The following is a 7,125-nucleotide window of genomic DNA, read 5'->3' as shown; positions in this document are numbered from 1 at the left end:
TGAGAGTTCTGCACAAAATTAAATTTAGGAACACGTCCCACACTTGGGTCTATTTTCTCCTATATATGTTTGGTCTATGAACAGGAGAACAGGTCCGTGGCTTGCATGGCCATGTTGGTCTTGTCATTTCTGCTTATAGATGTACCACGTCATTGTTTCCAGAAGTATCCCTCTGCAAAAGCCTCCTCATCCGACTCTTGCGCACACACCAGGTAATCCTGGAGACTCCAAAAGGCTTCCTAGAATCACAGCAGGGAACTCAGGGAAATGTCCTGGAAAATGGCCTCATCCATCATGGTAAAATGTCCCCCTGCTATGATCTGAACGTGAATGTCCCTCAAAATCCATATGTTGAAATTCTAGCCCTCAAGGTGATGGCATTTAGAGGTGGAGACTCTTGACAGGTAAGTAGGGCATGAGAGTGGGGCACGAAGGAACGAGATCGGTGCTCTTGTAAAACCAGGCCCAGGGGAGCTCACTTGTTCCTTCTACAGTGTGAGAATGTGCAATCCTGGATTTTCCAGTCTCTAGGACTGTGAGAAATTAGTCCCTGTTGGTGATAGGCTACCCAGCCTATGACATTTTGTTCTAACGACCTGGATGGACTAGGACACCCCGAATACGGCCTGGAGATGTTGAGTGTGGGCCTATTATCTGGAAGGCATTGTGTGAGGCAGACCACAGGCCGGCTTCAGATGAGGAGCCTGAAACAAGTGCGGCAACTGTTGTTCTCTGTGTCTGGGAGGGACTGGGCCCTTAGGGTCACAGCTAAAGAGCATTTTTCTGAGCACTTGTTATACGCCAGGTGTTGTTAAAACATGTCACTTGACAAATACTAGCTGCAGGTGGCTATTGAGTTCTTGGAATGTGACTAGAGCAACTGAACAACTGACTTTTAATTTAATTTAATTTAAACTCAAATACAGATGCTATATTTAGTTATTAGGTACTATTTATGAATGCCTGGAGCCGGGCACAGTGGTGCATGCTTGTAATCCCAGCAACTCAGAAGGCTGAGACAAGAAAAGCACAAGTTCAAAGCCAGCCTCGGCAACCTAGTAAGGCCCTAAGCAACTTAGTGAGACCTTGTTTCAAAAAAAGAAGAAGGGGAAGGAGAAGGAGAAGGAGAAGAGGAGGAGGAGGAGGAGGAGGAGGAGAAAGAAAGAAAGAAAAAGGGCTGGGGATGGTATGTACTCTAGTGGTAGAGTACCCTGGGTTTAATCCCCAGCGCACGCACACATGTGCACATACACACATGCACACACACAGTTTAGAACTAACTTAGTGTGTGAATTATAAGTCTTCAATTATAAGTCTTATGACATCTAAATATGAGGCAAATATTTCTGATGAGAATTTAGAATCTGAATTTAGATGCACTATACACGTAAAACACATCAGATTTGGAAGATTCACTATGAATAAAAGAATAGTAAACCTATTGTTAATGATTTTTATATTGGTTACATGTTGAAATGGTAATATCATTGGTTATATATATTGGTTAAATAAAATATAGGATTATAATTAATGTCACATGTTTCTAATTTTACTTTTAAAAATGTGGCTACTAGAAAGTTTAAAATTCCATATATTGCTTGTACTATAGTATTTCTACTGAACACTACTATGTACTATGCTAAATATTTTATCATTATTATCTTATTTAATTTTGACAACTCTATGAAGTACATCCTGCTATTTTTACCACCTTTTTTTACAAAAGAGAATCATGCAGAGACAGGCTCACAGTCATAGCATGCCATATACCTTTTTGGGGGTTGACACCGGAGCACACACCCTTTGTTGAGATTGCTAAGGGTGTCAGAATCACAATGCATGCTTTTCAGCAATATTTTTGGAGGTGTGTTATATATAGTGCAGGCACATTCACAGAACTGAAAGAGAGGCTATTACAGAATGCACCACAACTTTCCTACCTCTGCTTTGGCATGTCTTGATTTCTTAATATCCTGGGACCCTCAAAAAGTAGAAAACCAAGTCCATATAGACTTCTAAGAGGCCCTGGGATCACATTAAATAATTTTCCTAGCTGCCCCCGAATGCGGCCTTGGATGGATCTGAGTCACTAGTGTGATGAGTGATTCAGGAATTGGATGAGACAGGTTGGACACAATGGGGGTTCAGAAGGGGCTGGCTGCAAGAGAACGCTACCACCTCTCACGCTCTGCTATTGATTAATCGTCCACACAGAGGCAGCAAGGTGCTAGGTAGAGGGGGAAGGTGGGAACAGGGGAGAAATATTCAATATTTTCCAGGGCAAAGTTTTCTAAGCGGCTGGCGGGGAGCTGGGAGGGCAGCAGTTCTGTGTGTTGGGAGCTCACCAGAAAGTCCCAGAACACTCTGCTTTTTGCCCTAGATGATGTGTTTCCAGGTCCTGCCTTGCCATTGCTTGAAATTGCAATGGATGGTGAGGGTGGGACACGGGCAGGCCTGACTGCTGGGGGAGTCAGGGTGTCAAAGATACAAAGGGCCGGGGTTCCACAAGGGAAGGGCTGGATGTGGAGAGGGAGGAGGACAAAGCCAACATCTTTTCTTGAGCTTCCTGAGTCAGACAGTCCCGTATTTAGTCAAAATAATTGACTGAATACAAATCATGAAAATAATGAAACCAGAATTCATAATTGTGCAAAACAACATGAAAGGGCTGCCTTCAAACCTGCTAAGGTGAGATAGTTAACCTGGCTGACACCCCTCCAGCAGCCAAAATCACACGTGTCCTGTTAGTGCCAGGTGCTGCTACCCACCTGCCATAGGTCCTGGCAAGTTGTTAGACCTTGGGGAAGTAGAAGAGAGATCAAGCAACCAAGGAAGATCTTGAGTCCCTACAGTTGATTTCATCCAATGTGTGCATTTGGACGTGAGGGTACCAGGGAGTTCCACACTGAGTGTAGCCCTAAGCAACTTAGTGAGACCCTGTGTGAGGGACCACAGTGCTGTCCTTACACAGAAAGCCAAGACCCTGGCACAGCTCTGCCTTCCCACTGCTGGGCACCGTTACAGGAAAGCCCTTCACTTGGTATGTAAGTGACTGTCCTTTACTATAAAATATCTCTGGGAAAGTGAAGAGACGCTGGGCTATTCACACCCTACTGTGAAATACATGGTTGAAGCTCTTGTCCTTTGTCCTAACACCTCTTGAACTTTGAGAAGACAGATGCTTTTAAGGGGCTTTGGGGAGGAGAGTTAGAAGGTGTTAAGAATTTATTATTATTATTAATTTATTTTTGGAGGGCGCACCCCAGTGGGGAAGGCTTTGGGTGTAAGCAGGGTGTCAGAGTAGAAGGGACACAGTTCTACAAGGAAGGTAGAAGGATCCCCTCTTAGATATTCTCTCTGATCTACGGTGGTGGCTCACATCTGTAATTCCAGCAACTCGGTAGGCTGAGGTAAGAGGATGCCCCAGTTTGAGGCCAGCCTGGGCAATTTAGTGAGATCCTATCTCAAAAATAAAAACAGGCTGGGGAGTAGCTCAGCAGTAGAGTGCCTCTGGGTTAAATCCCTAGTACCACAAAAACAAAAAAATACAAACCACCACCACCACCAACAAAACCAGAAAGAAGTGTCCTGTGGGGCCTGGCATACTGGCAGCAGCTCACACCTGTAATTGCAGCTACTGGGGAGGCTGAGATAGGAGGATGCCAAGTCTGAGGTCAGCCTGGACTACTCAGGAAGACCCTGTATCAAAATAAAATAATATAGGGTTGGGGATGTAACTCAGTTGTACAGTGTTTGCCGAGCTTTTATGCCACTCTGGGTTTAATCTCCTACTGCAAAAAAAAAAAAAAATGTGGGTGGGGGGAAATAAATCAGTTTCATCTGGGACCGAGCATGGCATGCAACCTCTTCTCCACGCATGAACTGGATGATCCGGAAAAGTTAAGGGGCAGAGGGTAGAGGATGATCCAGAAGCATTTCTAAGCTCCTTCCTGTCCTAGGGGGTCACTGTCTAGCCTTTGCCCAAGAGGCCTTCATGCATAATTGTAGCTTTTCTGCCGGAAAAGCAGGAGGACAGCTGCTGCTAATTTAATTACATCCAATTTGGGTGGTATTTATCAAGCCTTATGTGTAAGGCACCTTCTTAACAATGTACCAACCCCCCTCAACACTCACCACCCACTTCCCCCTACGAAAAATCTGACCACAGGATTCCCAGGCCGGCTGGGAAGCCTCCAGCCTCTTGTATCACCAGGGGCTGGGCCTCCAGGTGGTCAGGGGAGGGAGGACGTGGCAGAGCCAGCTGCTCTGACATTGTGTTCTCTCTCCATTGGCTCTGATGCTGACACTCTGTGGGTTGCTACAGAACTGCTAGGGAGACATGTAAGGGCACACGATGGCATCGATGGCATCGGAGGGGAAGCTGACAAAGAAGGATCTTCTGCTATTGTTGGGATTTCTACTTTTATTTTCCCAGAGTGCAGCAGTGGGAGGTGCCTGCTTCTTTCCTTCTGTGTACCATGAGCCCAAGGCACAAATACAAGAGGCAAAAAGGCACTTTTTGTTTCTTAAGGCTCAGGCCTTGGGTCACATCAGTTCCCTCAAGCAGGATCCGGTGATAATGGGCAGGCATGGTTTCCAGGGCGTCTGTGGGAAGGAGGCAGGAGCTGCTTTCCTCACCTCTGAAATGATGCCCTTCCAAGGTACTTCCCCACGCCTCTCTCCTTGAAATGGGAATGAGGTTTTCCGGGTACTCTGTCTAAACCTGTTGTTGTCTGTATGTGGTGGCTTTGAGACTGTGGTGGCTGGCATCCCAGGGAGCTCAGGAGAGTGGGGAGGGAGCGACCATCCCTCAACCACCAGGCAGAGGCATCTTGTCTTCTTTTGATGAAAAAAAAAAGGCTACTCCAAAATGGCTCCAGAGAAAGGAAGCCCAGAACTACTGAACAGAGGGTGGGAAAACTTTAATTTTACTCTTTTAAAGAATGGAAACTATTTACTTCAACTACAGGCACTGTAAATTTCCTCAGTCCCAAAGAAACCTCTGTAACCAGTGCTGGGACAGGCAGAATGACGAGTGCAGAGTGCAGGCTGGGGCAGAGGCCAGAGCCAGGCAGAGGGCAGAGGACTGCAGCAGGGCGGCAAGGCCTGGGCTCTGGGATTCACAGCTGGTTAACCAGTAATAATGCCCAAATTGTATACGGATTGGAATGGCAATTCGTTTCTGTAGAAGCACAGGAAAGAAGTGCAGAAAACCCCACTGGGCCTTAAACCAATCTGAGATTAAACCATTGTCTCAATCTGCATAAGTGCGGTAGGGGGCTGAAGGGAAGCCCCTCTGTGAAGCCCAAGTGCACTTTCCTGTGTGTCAGCTTTCGGTGACCAGAAGATGCCTTCTGGTCCTTACCTGTGACCTCTAGAGGCCAAGTGTCCCATGCATGACCTTGAGACCAGGGTTCTGAAGGTTCTTTCAGGACACTGCATGGTTAACCCAGAGAAGGCTGTAGCACTAACTCTGCACCCGGGAGGGCCCAACCAGTGAGGAATTTGGTTCTTCTTAAAATAAAGACCTTCCCTATCCTGAAAATGGTTGCATTTGCAAAGAGTTTTAGGATGTCAGCTTTCAGCTTCTCTCCTTCCAAGCGGCTCTGTCCCTTATAGCACAGGATCTGGGACTATTGCTGACTAAGGCGGAGGGAGGAGTGTGTCATTTTCCTCTTGGTTTGAGGATTTTGTTGTTTTTAGCTTCTTTCGAGAGTGTTGTGGGGGTGGGGAAGGAGGGGTCCTGGGAAGATGCCCCCGCCTTGCCTGGCTACCCTGGGTTTGGAGGACAGAGGAGTCTGAGGATTTCATGGAGATGCACTAGGGACAGGAGCCCCGCCCCAAGCGCTTTCTCTCAGGACTCTGCTGGTGGGCAACCAAGGGAGTGACCATGAAGTGACTATTCCGGGTAGGGTCCTTCCCCAACCACCCCACCCCCTCCCTTCACCACACCCCTGCCAGGCCGCCCCTGCCAGCTCTTCTTTCTAGCACATTCTGAGCCTTTTTGGGGCTTTTTGGGTGCCGAGGCCGGGAGGAGGTCACGGGGAGAGGGGCTTGTGCGGTGGGGTCGGTGTGGCGTTTTGGAAAGTGCTGGAGGTGGCCAAAGGGGCCATTTCAATTTTCAGAGGCCTCTGGTTTGGCATGGCACATTTTTCCAAACTGATCCCCCTCCCCCGACACAACCACCACCCGAGCCTGCCCCGGGCTTGTAATTACCTCTAAAGTTGAAGGTCAGTGGTGACTGCTCCAGAGTGAAGTTGGGGAAAACCAGGTGTGTGGAAGAGGGGGCAATGTGGGCGCTGCAGGACTGTGCCCGCTGTTGGTGGTCCCGTGCAGAGGGCACCCTGACTTCTCTGTGTAGCTGGAGTCTTAGGACTTGGCTTGGGGCCCATTCTGGAACGGGGCTGAAACACATTCGGATCTACATGCGCCTGGGAACAGTCCAAACCTTAGGGAACTCAAATGACCCAAATCTCAGGAGTCCCACATCCAGCTGATTCAGGAAAGGAAAAAAGAAAAAAGTCACAACGGAGAAAACAGGAGCCGAAAAAGAAAAGAGAAACCAGTGGCTGCTCCTCTCTGCCTTGCTATGGCTCAAGTTCATTAGGAAAAAAAAAAAAAAAAGAAAGAGGAGGGAGAAAGCCTCTAGTGTGGCCTAGGTGCGCCTGGGCGCAGGCCGAAGGCAGCTCTGAGCCTCTGCGGGCTGTGGAACTCAGGCTCTCGCCAGCAGAACGCCTTGAAAACGTGACACCAAGAAGCAAAATAAGGTCGTGTTGCCTCCTAGGTCCCAGGTCTCAAATTTTTGTATTGTGTCTGTTTAAGCAACAGATAGATTGAATTTAAAATGACCCCACACCCCACTTTGGAGAGCAAAGCTCCTTGTGTTCCTGGAGGTGGTTTTGGACTTCTGCAGCCGTGACGCAGGCCCGTATTCCTGGACAACAGTTTCCATTTTGTGACCAGAGGATAAGAAAACAAAAGGCGGACCTACCTACTGAGAAATTCTGACACTTCCTGACCCCAACATTACTTTTTCTTAAGGCCTATTTCTCCCACCCCCATCTAAATTTGGTGCTTCAAAAATGTCTCCAGGCCACTTGCAGACCCAGTATAAAGCAGCTTCAA

This window comes from Ictidomys tridecemlineatus, chromosome 14 (assembly GCF_052094955.1).
Source record: "Ictidomys tridecemlineatus isolate mIctTri1 chromosome 14, mIctTri1.hap1, whole genome shotgun sequence".
In the NCBI taxonomy this organism is placed as follows: Eukaryota; Metazoa; Chordata; class Mammalia; order Rodentia; family Sciuridae; genus Ictidomys; species Ictidomys tridecemlineatus.
Note: the sequence above shows the minus strand (reverse complement) of the source record.